The sequence below is a fragment of the Lichenostomus cassidix genome, chromosome 3, assembly GCF_008360975.1.
Source record: "Lichenostomus cassidix isolate B80296 chromosome 3, HeHo_3.0, whole genome shotgun sequence".
NCBI classification, from domain to species: Eukaryota; Metazoa; Chordata; class Aves; order Passeriformes; family Meliphagidae; genus Lichenostomus; species Lichenostomus cassidix.
This window is the reverse complement of record NC_139483.1, coordinates 12,650,138-12,669,871: the sequence shown is the minus strand read 5'-3', so window position 1 is coordinate 12,669,871 and position 19,734 is coordinate 12,650,138. Positions and strand designations below refer to the sequence as shown.

The 19,734-nt window shown below is 37.3% G+C and overlaps 1 long non-coding RNA gene across 1 annotated transcript in view; it reads right to left on the bottom strand.

Annotated features, from left to right (window-relative positions):
• Positions 1–17,683, bottom strand: part of LOC146439104 (uncharacterized) — a 60,872-nt gene extending 43,189 nt beyond the window's left edge. Inside the window, exons 1-2 of the long non-coding RNA XR_014850669.1 lie at positions 17,440–17,683; positions 1,676–1,868 (exon numbers count right to left, since the gene is read on the bottom strand). This is a non-coding gene — a long non-coding RNA (uncharacterized LOC146439104). The remainder of the gene's footprint in view (positions 1–1,675; positions 1,869–17,439) is intronic.
• Between the last annotated feature and the right edge of the window lie 2,051 nt (positions 17,684–19,734).

Here is a 19,734-nt window from a genome sequence, read left to right as displayed (position 1 = left end):
TTGCCCCTAATAAATAATAATAAATAAGAGTGTACTCGGGTTAATTGGGTTGACAATAAAAGAGCTGGTGACACAGATACAGAAAAGGATTCTGTATAACTCATTCTCTTTAACTTATAAATAAATGATTATTGCCTTTTCCCTTTTTTTTAATAAATGAACTGACCAAAGACATTAGCTCTGTTTGTGAACATTCCTAATTCAAAGACAACAAAATAGCACATTATCTAAAGCTTAAAACAGCATCACTTATATAATATAGTGGTTAGGAAAAACACAAAAAAAAAAAGCATATGCATAACCATTTAAGATCAAGCCAAGATACCATCAAAATACACTGGTATTTATTCTATTTTCCTGGATGTATCATTCCCACGTGGCCATAACTCCATATAACACACATTTCTACTGATCATTCTACTGAAGTGTGATGCCTAACTTGATCAAAACACTTGAGGTCAATAATTGCAATGCTGTTTAATATCATCCTCTGTCTCACTTACTTTACTACAAGTATTTTATGTGTTGGGTTGAACTGTGTTTTCTAGTGGTGCATGAATCCATCCAACTAGTAAGCAGTAGCATTTACTAGGTTGCAAGCTAAAACTATTTTGAAACACATAAAAGGGGCTTATGTCCCTTAATTTAATTTAAATATAGATATGCTTTGGTAACATAACATCTCTTTATAATGCCTTGAGTATCACTTTTATGCAGCATTTACCATGTGACAGACATTAAATCTCTGGAGAGCTCATGGATATTGCCAACATGCTCTTTTGCCCCCCCTAAAATATTAAAACTCAGACTTGAGGAGTTGTTTGTTTTGTCTCTGAACAACTCTTCCTTGGAAATAAACTGCTTGATCACTAGCTGTGATCTGCTCTGTGTTCCTTGATGGACCTAGTGTACCCAAAATGAATATTGATTGTTTGGTTAGAGCACCAGCCTGGAACAGAAGGGTTGTCTCTCTGCTCTGATGTCCTTGCTTTAATCACTTCATGAGTCTTATGGTGACACAGGGCTGAGATGAATTTCCCAAGACATTTTTTGTTTCCAGATGAAAAATAGCATATGTGAGCTTTACATTATTATTAATAGCACTAAAACTGAACATCCTGACAGTGAAACCATTATTTTCTAGATAGACAGTTACAAGTATTTCTCAGTTACTCTCCTTTCGTAAAAGACACATAAACTGTGAAGTTTTTTAAGATTATATCCTCAAAAACATTTAATCAGGTTCAGCATCATGTGTGCAAAGCTGACTTAAAGCTGTTAGATTTGGCACTGTAAAGAAAGAACACAGATTAGATTCTTCCATCTCTCTCAAGACATTCTTCTCAAGTAGAACAAAACTCTGGTGATTGCACTGCAAGCAGATCTTGTCAATACTATTCTATGACTATTATTTCCTGTAAGTGTTGTTAGTTTTCACAGAATAGAGTTCAATTAATATTTTTGCAGTATTCACACTCATATAAATTATTCAGATAATAATGGCAATATTTTCAAATAATTACTCCTTTCTAGATGTTAACCAGTCCTAGCTGCAGACAAAGTAGGCAGAATTTTTCAGTCTATGCATTACACACACAAGTTGTCATTACAATTTCATCAAATGTGGACATTTCTATTTATCTTTTTTTTTATGAGCCTTTGACCTTGATCTTACTGTGAGTAAAATGAAGTCTCCTCCAAAGTTTCTTGTAGTTAGAGGGAATATTTCCACTGATTTCTTGGCCTTAGGATGAGCTCCTGGTAATTCTGACAGCACACAGCCAGCCATGTTCAGCTTCAGAAAAGCATCCCAACTCATGAAAACCACTAAACAGGGACTTGTTTTAAGCAGCCATTTAATTAATTTCCTAGGAAGAAAAGAAATGGTATTTAGGCTTATTTTAACCCATTAAATACACACTACACCACTTGTGTCACTGTCAAAAATAATTTTAACTCATGATCAAATGCAAATCTCTGCTTGACCAGCCAAAACACCAATAATGTCCAAGGCTAACTACACTTGTGTTATAGAACAAAATTAATAATAACAAATCCACTCGAAACAGTAAAGTTGTGCCAACATTCCTATCTAGGACTTCCTCACACAAACACATTTCAGCCTTTGTATTTTGATAATAGTTCCTAGCTCCTCACAGGACTGGGAGCTTTTGCTCTCTGCACAGAGTGTGTGAAGCCCTGTCCAAGAAATCAGCTGATTTATCATCTGTTCTTCAGTCAGGGTCTCTCCTGCACTCACAAGAAAAGACCTGGTGAGAAGTTTTCCTGCCACTAAGAAACCCAAACTTCAGGAAATGCAAATCAGACCCATATCACCAATCCCACACAGAAGGAGGTAAGAGAGATTTTATAATAGCTGGTGTATTTTCAGTCTTTATCTCAAGATACAGTTTTTCAGACCATAAGCAAAACAAAAACCAGGGCTAAAACACCCTACCAAACACCACAAAATCCAACATAAACATCAAAATTTTTTTGCTGGGTATCATCAAGACCCGCTTTTTCATTTTCTAAAAAGACTTCCATTTTTCTAACAATTTTATTATTTTCCAAAGGAACAGAAGTGTTGTAGATGCTTGCCTTCAAAAAAGGCTTTAGTGAATAATTCTAGCTTTAAAGATTACAGACAAATTATCTTTTTCTTCTTTCCTACTGAGATTCTGGACTTTTCTAAGTCTCTGGATTTCATCTCCCACTATGGGAGATAAAAAATAAAACCTTCTTGCTTATGAATTTTTTAGATGTGAAATGCAAGAGTAAGATGAATAGAATTTTGAACACACTATTACACTATGAGTTATCACCCCAAAAATGTAGGGGACACATACAAATACTCACATATTTAGCATGATTGTTAACCCTGTGTTTCAAAGCTGTTATTTCTTGATGCTTTATTCTCCATTCCCTTGGTCATAACTTAATATGACACAACCTCCTTTTCATTGTACTTGTTTGCTTCCTTCAGAAAGGATGAAAAATCTCTGCATTTGTTCTTTCTGTTTATACACCAGTAACATATCTATAGCTCCTCTGCAATTTTTTTAACTTTTTTGCCTTTAATTCACTGAAAGTGCATATTTCATATAAACCCCATTCCCCCTTTATAAACTCTAAATAACTATTATATCAAATGCTGTCAATTGGATGCAGGAATTTCTGATATTTTGACTTATGAAGCAAAAGCAGAGAGCTGAAAGCTTTACAATGTGCATTTTGGGTCTAATTGTCTGAGTTATTTAACTTACTACCTCACTTCACATTGGGAATGATAGGTATGGATCTACAAATTAATTAAAATGACAATTAAATTAGATTACCTTCACATGTCTGTAGGAAAATTTAAAATTCCTGTGTTTCTCAGCTTTTAAAAGTATTGCTGTATTTGCATGCAACATATCTGAAATGTATTTTGCCTATTAAAAATGTAACCCTCACACAATAATACAAAGCATCGAGTGAGGCATATAAAATCTGAGATGTGCTCACCTAATCCTATGGCCTTTATAGTTTAAAAATCACCTACTAAAAAGCTTCACTCCACCTTTACACCATCTTTTTAGGCATTTACACACATCCATATGTTCCTCCTAGAGCCTTTTCTTCTCCAAGCTAAACAGCCCCAGCTCTCAGTCTTTTTTGAGATTAGAGATTCTCCAGTCTCTTTGTAATCTTAGTGGTCCTTAGGAGGTGATCCTTTCATTTAAAACATCTTTCTTGGCCTCCTTTACCCTCCAGAGCTTTGACCCTTTAAACCATCAAAATATTTAAATATTCAAAAGGCCTTAAATTGCCAGGAAATTACATCTAACTAAAGGACAATGTCAACAAAAAATCAAAAAGCCAGACTAGACAAGCAGATTACTTGAATTGGTACAAAATGTTCTCTCTGGTCTATCTTCTTACTCTCTGCATTAAGAACAAGCATGCAAATTTAAAACCCTCCTGGCTGAGGCAATATTCCTGTTTCAGGGTTTTTTTTATTCAAACTACTTACAAGTTCTTAAAGGATATTACATGTAAATCAAGAAAGATAGGGAATATGCTACTGTTTCACTACATTTATTACCATGTATTTCATGGTAATAAATACAAGAACGGAATGAAAGCCTATTTTTATTAGCAAGAAAACTGAGAAATTCAGTATTTTTTCCTCTGTGGAACATCCACTAACATTCCTGCATCTTTTCAAACAACCCTACCTGTAGGCTACACATGAAAACCATTGATGGGGACTTTGTAATCTCAAAGTAGAGTGGGGATTTTTTTATGCTGCCAGCATCTCAGCACCCTCAGGAGACAAAGGACTTTCTCATATAATGCTGAACCAAACATGGTACAGAAACATCTATCTTGTGACTTAAATAGGAGCACAGTGATGTGTTTTGACTATTTTTAATTTACAAGAGGGTATAATCTCTTCACACTGAAGATAGCAAAGGGAGAAAACAATGCAATAATAACAATTCAAAACCAGTTCCTTGTTCTGTTCTTTAGACCTCTCAGAATGTTCAGACTGGGTGGAGTTTACAAAGATTAAGCATGAGTGATTTCTAAACAGGAGATTTCCAAAAGGGGAGAAGAACATGGAGCTGGAAGTCAATCAGATCCTCGACACAAAACATGCATATCTGAGGTAATGAAATCAAAAATTAAGAAAAAAACTGTGTTTTGCTCTTGTCACCAACGGGTTCAGGATTGGAACAGGAAATCGCTATTTCCTGTTCACCCCTGTAGCATGCCACCACTATTTTTTTCTTTTTTGATATGTATCTACCTCCAAGCAAAGCTCAAAAAGCCAACTGTATCACTGAGGATTGAGAATTTGCTTCACTTCTACTCCTGCTGATTTCCCCAGGTGGGGAAGAAGAAAGCTGGGAAAGCCCTTGGCCCTGCTGTTCCCTGCTTTTTGACATGTCTGCCTCTGACCCTGAGTAAGGCTGATGCCCATGAAGTTCATGTGTGCCTGTATTTCTTATAATTCCTGTTATGACTCAGCACTGCTCAGAGCCAAAAATAATCAGCTGCTGCACATTATTAAACCACGCAGAACACCATGAGGTGCAGGACTGCAATATTAGAATATTGCTAAAATAAGGGCCTTAGGCAAACCTGATTTTCAGAGGTTCCCTGTGTTTCAATGTGCTGGTGTGATGAAATCTAGCAGATATGAATACTTTGTAGTTTGTTTGGGGTTTGGGTTGCTTCCTTTTAAACAATAACAACCAGCAGAATCATGTTGGCAAAAATAATTCCTCATGGACTCCTCTGGATGGTTAGCTATTTATGCCACATGGGTCTGGGTTTTATCCTTCTGGGTATTCCTTCCCACAATTTAACATAGAACAGCTTTTTGCACTGAAACAATAGATTTCAGGTAAGAACAAAAAAAGCTAGAAACTTTGAAATATCCTTCATACCTAAAAAAGATGTTTATTTGACTGTTGCACTAAAAATATCAGTATCTATTTCAGCTAATTATTAATACCCTTTTCAAAGCAGCCCTGTGTTGGCCAAGGAAGAAGGGCAAGTGCAAGTGATTGAAGATAAAGGGTCAGCCCTCCTCAAAACAACCTACTCTGCCCACAACACTGATGATGCCTGACCCAAGAGAAGCCTTGGATTGATTAAAATGATTCAATGCAGAGGTCGAGATGCTGTTGCTTAAACTGGGAATGCCCCAACTCTCAAAATACCACTTGAGCTACATTTGGTCAAACACATCTCCTCAACCTAAAAAAAAAAAAAAAACCAACAAATCACATTTTGGGCACAAGGTTACATTAAGCTTGCCAACCAGAATCCATTCTAAGTATTCCCTTTCCATTTCAGAAAGCCATTCAGTCTTCCATTTAAAGTGTATATAAATGCTTTCCTGATTGTTTATGGATTTAAGCACAGGCTGAAGCCTTTCTGCCTCCCCTTGGGTTTGAATACACAATTAAAACACATGCTGAACTCCATTTTGAGCAGCACTTCTGCTCTGACTCCAGGCTGTTAGTCAATCCTATTTCAGATGGGAGACATTGCTGAAATATCTAAGGGAAATCTGAGTCAAAACTCTGTCACTGCATGAGGTCTCCTCTTACTGATAAAGAAATTGCAAAGGTATTGTTCATGCTTCTCCCTGCAAGAGCATCATCTTTTTTGACACACAAAATACTCCGCTTCTATCACACAGAGAACTCCAAAAGCAGCTTCTAGCTAGGAGCCTCAGCTATTTGCAACCTGCTTTATTTTTAACATACCCAAAAACTATACAGAGCTCTGAGCAAGAGACATACGGTGTGCTCTATAAAGAGCAAGCAATTGCTTGCCAGCAGAGTTGTTATGATTAATTGCCAGTTCAACAGAAGGTAGGAAGTTCTGAAGCACAGAAGAAGGGAAAAAGGTGGACTGGGAAAATTTGAGAGGGTCAAGCAATTTAACTGGCTTGAAATTATTTGGTAACCAATTAATGCATAAAAGAGCATGATAAAGGTGGGTTAATTCACAGTGCTTGGTGGGTAATTGCAAGTAAATGATGTGCATTTCAGACTAAGTAAGGTTTCTTAAATTTCTTCTTCATGTAGGTGTAAAGGTGAATAAGGAGAGAAGGTAAATGGAACTAATCTAAAAGTAACAAGAATTACCTATACTTGCTTATAAAAGTAAATACAAGAGACTTAATATGAAGCTAAAAACAACTTTAAGAAATCAGCTGCTCTTCAGTTGCTTCAGTTCACACACACACACTCATATTAAAAGCACAACTAGCCTACAACGACAAAATTACAATTTTAATGCATGCCACCCTTACTCAAATGTGGTGTGATCTAGTTTGTAAAAGTATTTTACTTCAGTTCTTTGCTTTCATTCCCTGCACAAGGTCTGTGAGAGCTTTTGAATAAACAGTCAAGGCATGTTCATTCTCCTCAAAGCAGCTCTGAGGATTTCAAATCACGGAAGAATTTAGGCTGGAAGGGAGCTCAAGAAGACACCTAGTCCAAACCCTTGCTCAAAGAAGGTCTAATTAGATTAGGTTACTCAGGGTTGCCCAGAGAACATCTCCAGTGATGGGGATTCCACAGCCTCCCAGGGCAACAGGAGTTGTAGACAACCGGTAAGGTCTCACTGAGACTTTTTCTTCCTAAGGTCGGGCAAGTCCAGCTCACTCAGCTTTTCCTCAGTCACTGTGTTTCAGGCTCCTGACTATCCTTTTGGCCTCCTGGATTCCCTTCAGCATGTCAACAGCATCCTTCTTGTACAGAGAAGGCCAAAATCAGGCACAGGATTCCACCTGAAGCCTCACAAATTCCAGGTATAGGGGCATGATGACTTCCCTGGCCCTGGCCAATGACTGAAGCAGTTGGCTGTCCTCAAAGCACTGGCAATCGCATTTGTAATTTACTCAGGGAAATAAAAAATATCTATATTTCCTACTACACACTCATGGATGCTTCTGCTGATGGATTCTGTCATTTAACTGTGATGTCCACATAATTTAGACATTTTGTTTAGGATTACCACGTTTAGGAACTGAGGATGAAACTCAACTTTCTCTTCAATTCACTGAAGGGTTTCTTCCCTCTTCAAAAATAGTATTAGTGATTCTAAAGAGCTATAACAAGGCAAGGCAACCCATCTGAGGTGGAGCATGAAATTACATTTCTCAAATATCATTAAGACTGGGTTAATTTTGTACACTGGCCATTCTTGACTTTGGTCACAAGAGTGGATCCATTTGCCTATTTCTTGGTCAGTGGGTTAAATCTGGTCATGATGACTTTAATCATTACTCTCCTGTGAAAGGCTGTGATTAGCCAAAGGTGACAGGAGCAGCGAGAATAAATAGCTTATTACTAATTTGTGTCAGTTATATATGAACTCAGAGCTTTCCTTCGTTCTCACCTATGTGAACTCCAATTGCTTTCAGCAGGCATGCCCAAATTTGCTATTTAACATGGCAATTACTCTTTTGTCTGCCTTTCTGACAACTGTGCCTTCTTTGCACTGGTTTTTTTCCTCTCCTCCCTCTCTGCTGTGTGACACTAGAGAGGTGTCTATTTTACAGACAGGAAGGTACTTCTTTGCCAGGATTTGATATTCCTCTTCTCCTGTCAGTACTTATCTTACATTTCAAACTCCTCTAATAACTTTCTGGTTTTCCACATTTGCCTTGCATGTAGATATATAGAGTAAAAAAAAACAAAAAAAACCAAAAAAAACCCCACAAACCAGCCAAACTTAGTCAACTATGTAAATTAGACATTTTGCAAACTGATTCTTTAGAGCTGAATAAAAATGTTATTATTAGCTTGCCTAGCATATGTCATGGAGACCACAGCTGCATTTCATGCCAAGTGCTGAACACCTTTCAAGGACATAACACTGTTAGCAAAGGCACCAATTCATCAGAGGAAGGTTTGTCCAGGTTAAGTGGAGGATTTTCATCACTTAGGAAATTTAAATCAGTGTGTGCTTCTGCTCAAACCCTAGGTAGCTCAGATGAAGTGACCTGTTTACGTTATCAAGTAATTTGCAGAAGGCCAGACAGGCTACTTACAGTCATCTTCCTGGGCTGAAAATGTCCACCTCTAAACAAATGAGAGGAATGTACCCAAGTTATATAAAGCTGGAAAAGAACAATTCTTACCATGGTTATACGTATGCTAGATTTATGAGTGATGAGAAGAGTTGCTGTATTTTTTTTTTCAGTTTTGTTAGAAGGATAAGAAATAAGAGTTGAAAAACACCCCTGAGAGAACTAACTTTCTGGAATAAAAGTGGTATTCGTTTTTACTTCTCTTTTTTTTTTTCCTTTCCCTAGCTAAAGAAATCATCAGCTAGTACAGAATGATGGATATTATTTTCTTAGTAAATGTACAGCAGTGCAAAGTCTTTGAACTCTAGACCTCTTGTAACAGAGAGCTAAAGCAGATTCTCACAGTGTTCTATTTTAATCTGTTCTGGATCAATATAAGTGAACACTGAATATTTCTATCCATTTCATTAGGAAGGAAAAAAAGACTTGAACACTTTGCTTTTAAGTCAGATAAGCCAAAATTCAAAATTATCTTCAGATCTGGCAAATTTTAGCAAATATTCTCTATTTCTAATTCTGAATGGGCTTAGGTCCAGAAGCATAAGCATAGCTCATGACAACCAACTTTCCTACTCAGTTTATTAATCTGAAATTATGGAACACTGCAATTTTAAATCAGAAACCTAAGAATGTATCATCAGCCCATTTTTTTCCATATCTGTTTAAAGAACACTTTGGAAAGCATAGTTAACTTCTGTTTCATATGTTAATATCATATTAAATTTCTTTATTGCTTTGTGATGTACTGAAACTTTGAATTGGCTTCTTTATTTTATTTCAAGAATTCTTTTTTTCTTGTAAGCTTGAAAAAAAGAATCTTCCACTTAAATAAGTCGATTGCAAGCAGTTTCAGTAATTGAATCCCTAGATATTTGTCTTTGTGCTGGGAGGTTTCATTTAACTTTTAATGGATTTTTAATGCTGAAACAGTTTCATTTTAAACTGTTGTCATAAAACATTTTAGAATTTTCTATTTTTGCTGCAGGATTTTTTCCTCAAAACCTTTTTTTAAAAGCTGAGGTTTAAAATGACATTATTACAAGAAATACTATAAGACGTTCTGAGAGATGAGAATGATTTCTAAAAGACAGAACTTTTAAGGCTATCATGCTGTCAATCTGCTGCAGAGTGTTCACCAGAAATACAGGTTTTACATTTAAATATTAGTAATAACTGGAGTGCACCCTTCCCTGCTGGAGAAGGACAAACCTTCCATGACTGACTCCTCTATTAACCATTCACACAGATTGCTTTTTTAACATACAGTGAAGAAAACTGGGATTTTTCTCAAGATATAGGACAAGTGACTGGATCATAACAGCACAGATAGCACAGATCTGCATAGGGAAATACCCAAACTACCTCAGGTATCACAAACCAGAAGTTTATTCCTCACAAAACAATCACAGAAAGGAAAAATCACACTTGTTTTAATATGAAAATAGGGGGGTGGTTTGGCTACTTACTTATATAATCTGGTCCTTAAAAAAGATCTCCTATTTTCATCATTATTGCAGTGAAATTATTTGCTCTCTTTGTGCATTTTTCAAACTCTCATACTTCAATGAGCAAAGATCAGAGTATGATAATCTTCAAGGAAGTGCTGGTAACTCACTCTCATGTAAAGCTGAAAAATCATGTAATCAGGACTTAAACACATATTGATAGGAATTTTTTTCTTATTTTTTTTCAGCAAATAATTTCTAAAAGGATCTCAGCTATTCCTAAGCAGATTTCCTGTAAAAGGAATCCAAGTTAAGACATTTTACACCACACAGAACATGTTCTTAAGTTCCTGTGTTCTGTTCATCCTTTGTCCTGCTTCTGAGTCATAGCAAAATTGTTTAACAGGAAGAAAACCTGTTTTAGCTCTTCCTTGTATCACTCAGCTAATCCTTAGAAAGGTCTTCCTCTGAAGTCAGAGAGCAGCTACAATGAAATCAGAATTCTGGCTTTGGCTTCATTGTGCACATTCAAAGAGTGTCTGGAAGATGAATAAGGCAGACTGATCCTTACAATGATGCATAGCCATTCCCAGACATTTTAGCATATTACATTATTCCAAAATCTTTTGAAAATACCAGCTTTGGGATACCCATAAGGTTTTTAACAAGGAACACTCTAAATGCATTTTAAAACATTTTGAGCCTTATATCACTGAAAAGGAGACATGAAAAATTGAGTCACTCTGACTTGGCCATGAGGGCATACATTCATTTCTGACATTTACTGTTATTCCCATGAAACTCATAAATATTGCAGACAACTAGCTGGTTGAACAAACATTGCATAGCTTAGCTTCTCTTATAATTTAAGGGGTTTAAGTTAGGATTTGAAAAATAAAAACTTTTTCAACATTTCGCATTTATTACTTTTCAGACTTAAAATGGAAAACCATGGACTCCACCATGTTCTGCTCCATCCAGAGAACAGCTCCTCAAAAAAACAATCCTTGTTTCAGCTAATCGGTTCTATAATATCACAGATTGATGTGAAATATCTTTATTACCTTGGCCATATAATTTCATTCACCTTGTTTTCTGATGCATCATTTAATTATTCAAGGCCATCACAGACATTTTGCATTGTGCAGCAATGAATCCCACAGTTTATTTTTACTTGTCAAATATATTTTCCAATACTTTTAAAATGTGCCTCTTCTTTTTCTTTCTCTCTATTCACAACTACAGTAAAAAGACTTCTTATTTTTCCTGCTATCATTTTAGCTAGTCCCACTATCTTAAAATCAATGACATTTAGAAAAGTGTGTCAGATGCAACAACGGCATTGAAGAGCATAAAGCTGTCAAATGTTTGATTTTCCTCCACTCATTTGAAAATATGTTATCTGTATTGTTCACTTCTGATGGAGGCTGGGCAGAAACTGATACTGTTATTTATGTTTGCTCCTATAGAGATGTTCTGCCTACTGAGCATAGTGCTTATGTTCAGTAACTGATGTATGGGATTATTTTAGGCTAATATGTGCTTATTTATTTCAAGCTGGATTTTCCTGTCTGGTACTTCTGTTTCCTTCTGAAATGTTTCTTAGTTCTCCATAATTTTCACCATTGCTGCTGAAGCATTCAGTAGTATTGCTTGCTCTGTCTTGTCTTTTTCTCCACATCAGCTGTCTGGGTTTGTTTGGCTTTTTATTAGAAGTTTAATTTTTATCTAATGCAGATTTGGACTGTTTTCTCTAGTACTGAGACAGAGCCATGTGGTTTTTATGATGAGCAGTCCTGCCTCACAAATCTAAAGCTTCTAGAGGTTGAGATGGATATTGATATGAGCTTGACTATTGCATTTTCAGGAGGGTTTTGGCCTTCACCAAATGTCCTCAAGAAAATTAAGACAGTATAAAAAACAAAAGTACTTGCATGGGTGAATAATAGGGTAAAAGACAGGAAATAAAAGGTAAGAGTAAATGGTCAGTAAGTGGTCAGAAAACTGTTCATCACCTTTATAAGCAACTTAGGAATAGGTATCAATGAGAGGTGAGGTATCACCGTTAACAAATGATAAATTATTCAGGATGGAGCAGCTGCCAGGAATTGCAGAAGGTTCTGAATAACTGTTTAAATGTATCTTGCACCAAGATACTGCATATGCAGTTTTATTTACCTCATCTCAGAACTGAAATATGTTCATAGAAGAACGAAGATCACAGGTGAGGAGTATTTTCTATATAAAAATTAATGTGCAGACCAGGACTCTTCAGCCTGGCAAAGATCAAATATGTGACAAAGGCATGTAAACCCATAAATGTCCCAATAAACTTTCTGTTTATTTTCTTTCCTAATGGATTAACTACAGTTCATTAAATGAAGCTGCCAGGAAGACAGTTCACACTTAAAGGGTGAATCTTAAAAAAAACACATAGTTAAACTGGTAGAAACCCTTGTTACAGGATGCTGTGAATGCTAACCACTTCCATGATCTCAAGGGAATGTTGTATAAAATCATGGATGGGAATTCCAGCTGTATGTTGAAGCTAAGAAAGCTCAGATTAAGACACAGTTTTTAAGGTCATTAAGTTTGGAAACCCTTAGCAGAGCCACAGCACGCTGCTGCTCATTGTCAGCTCTGGAAGAAATGTGGCTGTTCTCAAATCCCAGCCTTGTGTGCTGACACCACAGGGAAGACCCACAGAAAGGCTGTAGGTTGGATGTGGAGTTACCAACAGGATAGATTTGCATTCTAGCCAAAAATCTGGGCACAACTTCAGCCTGAAGAGCCCCTGAAGCCCCTGAGCCCCTGTCCTAATGTGGTTGAGGAAACACAGCTCAAAGAATTGCCAAGACAGCCCCATGAACTGCATTCAGAGAGAGCCTTCCAGTGAGAGTCAGGTCTGTGTCTGTGGGATATCAGGGTAAATATTTAAGATAATAAGTGTAACTTCATAGGCTTCCATATTAAAAATGATCATATAACTCTTCATCAAGAGTCAGCTGACATATGATACTTTTAATTTCTGAGCAGAGTAATTTTTCGAATGCTAGTAATTTTGAAATTGGTATTTATTTATCCTCTCCACAATGAGGATCAATATATGAGGTCACAAGCCCACCTTTGCCAGTCTTAGTCCCAGTAAAACTGAGATGATTGTGTGTAGAACAGCTATGGTTCATATGAGTGAGAGAAGTAGAAATATGCCATGAGTATGCTTTATTTCTTATTTCTAGAAGTAAGAATGTTCAGATTGTGAAGAGTTCAAAACACAAAATTTTCCAAAAAGCTTGCAAATTAAGGACTGCTCTTTTAGCAAAGTCATAGCAATCAACTTAACAGCAATTTTATTCTATCCAGAAAGGTCAAAGAGTTCTAACTTTGCAGAAACAATATTGCTGGGAGACAACTTCTAAGTATATTTTTGTCATGAAGAGGCTTTAATCTCTTAAATGTCACACTTTTTCTTCTAAAAAAGTAATAAGCAAAACATAACTACAGAGAAAGAACATCCTTTCTTTCATTGAAACAAATGTATTGTAAAGGTTTGCTCTTGAAAATGTGTGTTATCCATTGGGATCTTGATAATGTTACATTCTTAATGAGTTTAATAATTTTTGCACCTCAGTACAAAGACAGAATTAATTTATATTAATCCCAGTAAAGTACAGATCACAGCCAGACTATCAGTTAATTCCTTTTTCACAGGACACTGCGTTGGCAAAATTGTAATCTCAGTGAAGGAATAGAATCTGTTTCAAAATATGGCCTTGATTTTGTGAGCAGTTACCCAGTGCTGTAATCTCACACATCAAACCCAGTCTATATTTGTCTCCCTGTCTGTAACAAGATGATAATAATTTACTTCACAGGAGGGGTAAGGACTGATGGGACTGATCCAGTCAGCTCCCATCTCTGTAAGCTGCTCTATAGTCAGAGGAGTTCAATACCTGGAGGAATGCCTGGCTGAGCCCAGTGTTAGCAAAAGGTTTTGGAGATGAAGCATAAAGTACTATTTTTAAAGGATACATTATTGAGCCTTCAACTGTGAAATCCCTGCTGCTATGTAAAGAAAACATTAATTTTCCTTTAAAAGAACAGTGTGTGGGTTAAACATTTCTGGTGGCAGGACTGTACACAGCTTGTGGGCTCCAAGCACAGATATAAAATCTAGCCTAGAATGCTGCTTCACATGCAGTAACAATACTCACACTCTTTGGTTTAGCTAGATACCATGAACTTTGGAGCTGACATCCCTTGATGTCTGACTCCTGTAGCAACCAGTGGGCATTAAAGCACCTCACAGGAGCTGGACTTTATGTCTTGTGCTTGCTGCTCAGCTGGGATGGAAATTTAGATTACCAAAACCTCCTTCCATAGAAATTATTCAACTCCTGTCTAACTCTGGAAGTGCTTCAAGTCCTCAGTGAGTTTGATTTTTAACTGTGGAGCTCCAAGGAGACATCCAGGCATGAGCAGAAATTTCTCCTTCTTAGTGTTACTAACTAACTCAGTATTTTCCCCACACAAATTCCAGCCAAGTCCACAAACTGTCCTGCTTTTTTTCCCTGTACTAATCTTTCAAGCAACACCAAATGAACCAGCTCATAATGCCTTAAAAATAGGCTTTAAAACAAAGCCAAGGGAAGATGGCTTTGTCCCTCACCCCATCCATTTAAATATCAGCTCCATTTTTAAAGATTTTATCCAGGGAGACCACAGTTCAGTCCTTCCCATCTGGTGTGGTCAAGTCCAGTTCCTCTGGTTTCAGTAATCAGTCAGGATATTATGTGCAGTAAGGAACACATATTCCCTATATTTCCCTAGAAGCTCTGCTCATGGAATACACAGCTAACTGAGGACAGTCTGTGCACTGCTCTGTTGTTGTTTTTCTCTTACTGACATGAGATACAATGGACCAGCATTCAGTGGAGAGTCCACATATATACATTGTGGCTAAGGAAACCCAACTGTAATGCTAATTTTCATCTGTTTCAGGTTGATTAGCTTCCTTTCAGTTACAATGATATCACTGACATCAGAGAAATGGAAAAAATCAGCAACACAGACTGCATTTACATTTCATCCCAAAAGTTTGGTCATGAATACACAGCAGAAAAAAATAATGCTTTGGGTCACTATGGTTATATTGCTGTCTCTACCACATCTAGCCCATCCAAACTACTTCCCCAGGTAATCCTGTCCCTGGTTATCACATTGCCTTTCTTCAGAGTTTTTGAAATTTAAACTTTTTTAACATAAACATGGAAAAGCAAAATGCAATCAAATTCTCAGTCACTTAATTCTCTTCTTCTGGTGTTTTGTTCTGTACATCTGTGTTATACTTGAACCAGAAGGGACCTGCCACTTTTAGTGTCAGAAACTTTTGAAAAATTACAGAGATAGAGTGATATTAATTCTTCTCTCTGTGGCTGTTTCTCTCCCATTTAGGTGCAAAAGCACTGCTGGTACAAAGTACCAAAACTCCTGTCTATTATATTAATGACAGTGTTATCTCTTCCTCTCTGGTCAAATACAGTGTTTCTCTGTCTCAAACTTTGATTCTCATGCTATAATTTCCCCGTAGGTGTCACTCATCTGACAGCATGCATTCCAATTACACTTCACTTTCTTTTGAGTGAAAAAAAAAAAAAAAAGAAAATCCCGAGTCACACATAAAATATTCATGTCACAATCTCTGCAAAAGTAATGGTGTCCCTAAAGTTCAGACATCACCTCACCCCTGGGGATTGTATATACCAGTTTAGATGGCACACACTGTTTTCAGACACTGCTGTGGATCAAACACAACTGCTGGTTTGATTTTCAAGCACTGCCAGTGTGTACCACGTGAATAAACATCAGCAATGTAAATTGTCTGAAAAGCTGGTATATCTAATCTCATTGCATAAAAAGAGGGAGTTTTTTTTGTTAAGGAAATGATAGAAAAATTAAATCTAGAAAGCTTTCATGAGAGCTGTCAGGCAATTGTTGCAGTCTTAAAGAAGCTGGTGCACAGTCTTCCCTCTGTGAAAATCACTCCTTTCTTTGAAAGTCACTCCTTTCAAATCTGTTTTACCTATGTAGCTCAGCATGGAAACACAGGCAGCTGCCTGGAACTGCTATGGCAGTCACGAGAAACGTGATCCAGCTCCACCAAATCCAGAGGGTGTGGTCTTCAGACCTCACTGGGGTTTCAATCAGCTCTGTGACAGACCAGGTATGACAGTGGCTTAGACTGCAGCTGACTCTAGGAGGGTTTGTGTGGGAGGCTGAGCACTCATGGTCTCATCCATCCAAACTCTCAGCTTCACTTTTAGGAGCCACAGCTTGGTCTGAGCACTTGTGCATGGCAAGGACACCATCACCTGTGAGAGCCCACAGAGGACAGCACAGGATGTTTTCCCTTTGTCAGCCTGTCATCAACACGGCAGCACCAAAAACTCCTTCCCCCAAGGCTGGCAGAGCTACCCAAATGTGAAAATGTTGGCCCTGTTTGCGCTTGTAAAACCTCTCCAGTGTTGCTTTAGAATCACAGAATCCCTGAGGCTGGATCGAACCTCTAAGAACATTGAGTCCAACCACCAACCAACACTGCCAAGTGCACCACTAAACCACATCTCTAAGCACCACATTTACATAGTTTTAAACACTTCCAGGGATGGTAATTTCACTCACTACTGCTTTGGTGCATTTTGGGACATTTTTCTACCCATACTTTAACCATTTTCTCTGCTTCCACATGTACTAGTGTTTGGCAATGCTCTGGCAGGTTAATGTTTATATTCTATCCATGCAGATATTCACTTCTCTGATGCAAAAAATCCTGTGTGGTCTGACCCACTGCTCTGGAGCCCATTTATTGGCTCAAACCCATAAATGCTGCAGTTCACTGAGCTATGCTTCTTCAGGAAACACCCAGAGATATAAAGAAAGACTATGGTACAGCTCTTTTGAAAATGTTAAAGCAAGTATTAAACAGTGTTGACACAATTAGAGCCCAATGGGGTTTCATTCTTTATCCAACCCCTATGAATAAAAGATACCTTTAATTCATATCTCTGGTTTCTAACCGTTCCTTATCCATCTTAATAATGTATTACCTCACCCATATTTAGAGAACTTTAACAATAGTCTATCAAGGGAAACTTTGTCAAAGAGCTTTCTACAAACTGAGACATATTAGATCTATTAATTTATTTTAATACTTCACCTTGTAAAAGCAACCACTTCCTTTCTCTGTAATGGTGAGAGAAAAAAATGTTTCAAGACATTACGTTTAGCCTCATACTGCTCAGATTATGTAACGTGACAAAGAACATTTTTTTAATAAAATCTGTCAATTTGCACTTGCAGAAAAAAATGTACTTTGGTGGTTGGTGTTCTTACCTCCTATAATGTACATTCCCGTTGAAGCTTCAAGTCCATCACCTTAAACAGCTCCTTAACACTGAAAAGAAAATATGGTAAAGAAAAATACCACTATCTCCACCTCCTTCTGAAACTGAGGGAGATCATGGATTACTTGCCTCTTTTGTTTTTCTCAACATACAGTCTCAGAATTAAATATCTCACATTACAAAACAGAAGTATATTCCAAACTCCTGCAGCTGAAGAGCAAAGTTTTACCATGCTATCCATATGTTTTCAGAATTTGGAAGAGGAATAAATTTAATTCTAAATTCATTCTATTTCTCAAACCCCAGGTGTATGGATTAATAAAATTAATTAAAATGACTTTACAGAAGAATCTGTTTTCAGCTCATTGATTCAGCAGAAACCTGGAGTTGAACCCTGTCATGGTGGCTGGCATCTGTAATTTCCATAACATTTGGTTAACTCTGCATAAAATGTTAAGAAGTGTCACTCCAATTTCTGATAAATGGAAGCAGCTGACGTTTGAAAATGTTCTGTGGAAATGCCTGGCTGGCTGTTCACATCCAGGCTGAGAATCAGCCATCAAGCTTGAAGGCATTTCAGTGACATTAATGTTTGAATGTTGACTGTTATGTGAAAACAAAGGTTTGATTCCTAATTTGCTTCCAATGGTTTGGTGAGGACTTCTCTTTATATCTCATAAATTCATACCAACACATTAGGCTATGAAAAATCAACCATGAGCCCAAATTAATTTTCGATGTAGTAAATCCACCTGAAGTCAGTGGAGTAAAATGAGGTATAACTTTGACTGAGTAACTATATTTATGATAGCTAAGTCGAAGTTTAGAGGCTTGTTATTTTCTGTTACAAGTTTTTTGTTCTGACAGAGAATTATAGGTAGGCCTGTCTATTTCTAAAATATTAGTGTTATAATAAATTAGTGTCTAACCTTTTCCTATTATTATTATTGAATGAACTCTCAGAAACCATTTCTAGTTTTTCATGACAGCACCTAATTACTTAAAATCATATTGGTGTGTTTTATTAGGGGCCCAAATCCTGCAGAAGATTTCTCCCTCTATTTCAAGAAAGCACAATTTCTCGGATTTAAAAGAACATTGTTGACACCTTTCTTTTCCTTTAAAAATTGAAGAAATTTCAGAGTGCAGCATTGTCCACATGTAATTTTAATGAGTTTGTATCATCATTCCTTCCTTTCCAGCTGGTTGAATGTTGCCTTTTATATCCTTATTGTTATCAACTACTCAAAAAAGCTCTCAGACCTCAACCACAGCTCATGTGAACAGACTTGCTCCTACAGCCTGTGGTACCTTTGATTTGGGAATGGAAACAAGACAGAAAACCCACATGCCAAAACAAAGAAGCATTTGGAAGAGGAATTTTCTTGTACTAGTGCTCTGTGACTGATACGTAGAATGCAAATACTGAATACTAATTCAAGGTGGAAATCCTTGGAAGTTTTTTTTTGTTGCTGTTGTTTTGTTGGGGTTATTTTGTTGGTTTGTTTGGGTTTTTTAGGGGTTTTTTTTTGTTTTTTAAGTGTTCAGGTCAAGGTCAAGATCATTCTTATATTCCCTGAATAACTGTGGTGGGCTGACCATGGCTGAATGCCAGGTGCTGACCAAAGCTTCTCTGTGATTTGCCTTCTCAACAGACAGGGAAGAGAAAAACCAATGAAAAGCTTGTGGGTCGAGATAAGGTCAGGGAGAGATCACTCACCAAATATCCACAAGGGAAAAACAGACTTGACTTGGGGAAATTAATTGAATTTATTATCAATCATATTAGAGTAGCGTAAGGAGAAATGAATCCACATCTTAAAAATCCCTTCCCTCCGCTCTTCCCTTCTTCCCAAGCTCAACATTATTCCTGACTTCTATCCATCCCTCCTCTCACAGGGGCCCAGGAGGTCAGGGAATGGGGGTTGTGCTCAGTTCATCACTTGCTAGCTCTGCCACTCCTTTCTCCTCAGGGGCAGAACTCCTCACTCTTTTCCTGTTCCAGCATGGGATCCCTCCCATGGAAAACCATCCTCCATGAACTTCTCCAGAGTGAGTCCTTCCCATGGGCTGCAGTTCTTCATGAACTGCTCCAGCATGGCTCACTTCCACAGGGTGCTTGGGCTTTAGTTCCAGCTATGTCTAAAAAATATTTGGCACTGTACTCTTTAATGTCACTCACTGGGGTGTTCTAGGAGCATTATAAGGCTGAATATTTCTAACTTCAAGAAAATAAAAGAGTGGTTTTTTTTTTTAATATCCTTCTTTCTTATAGAATGCTTAT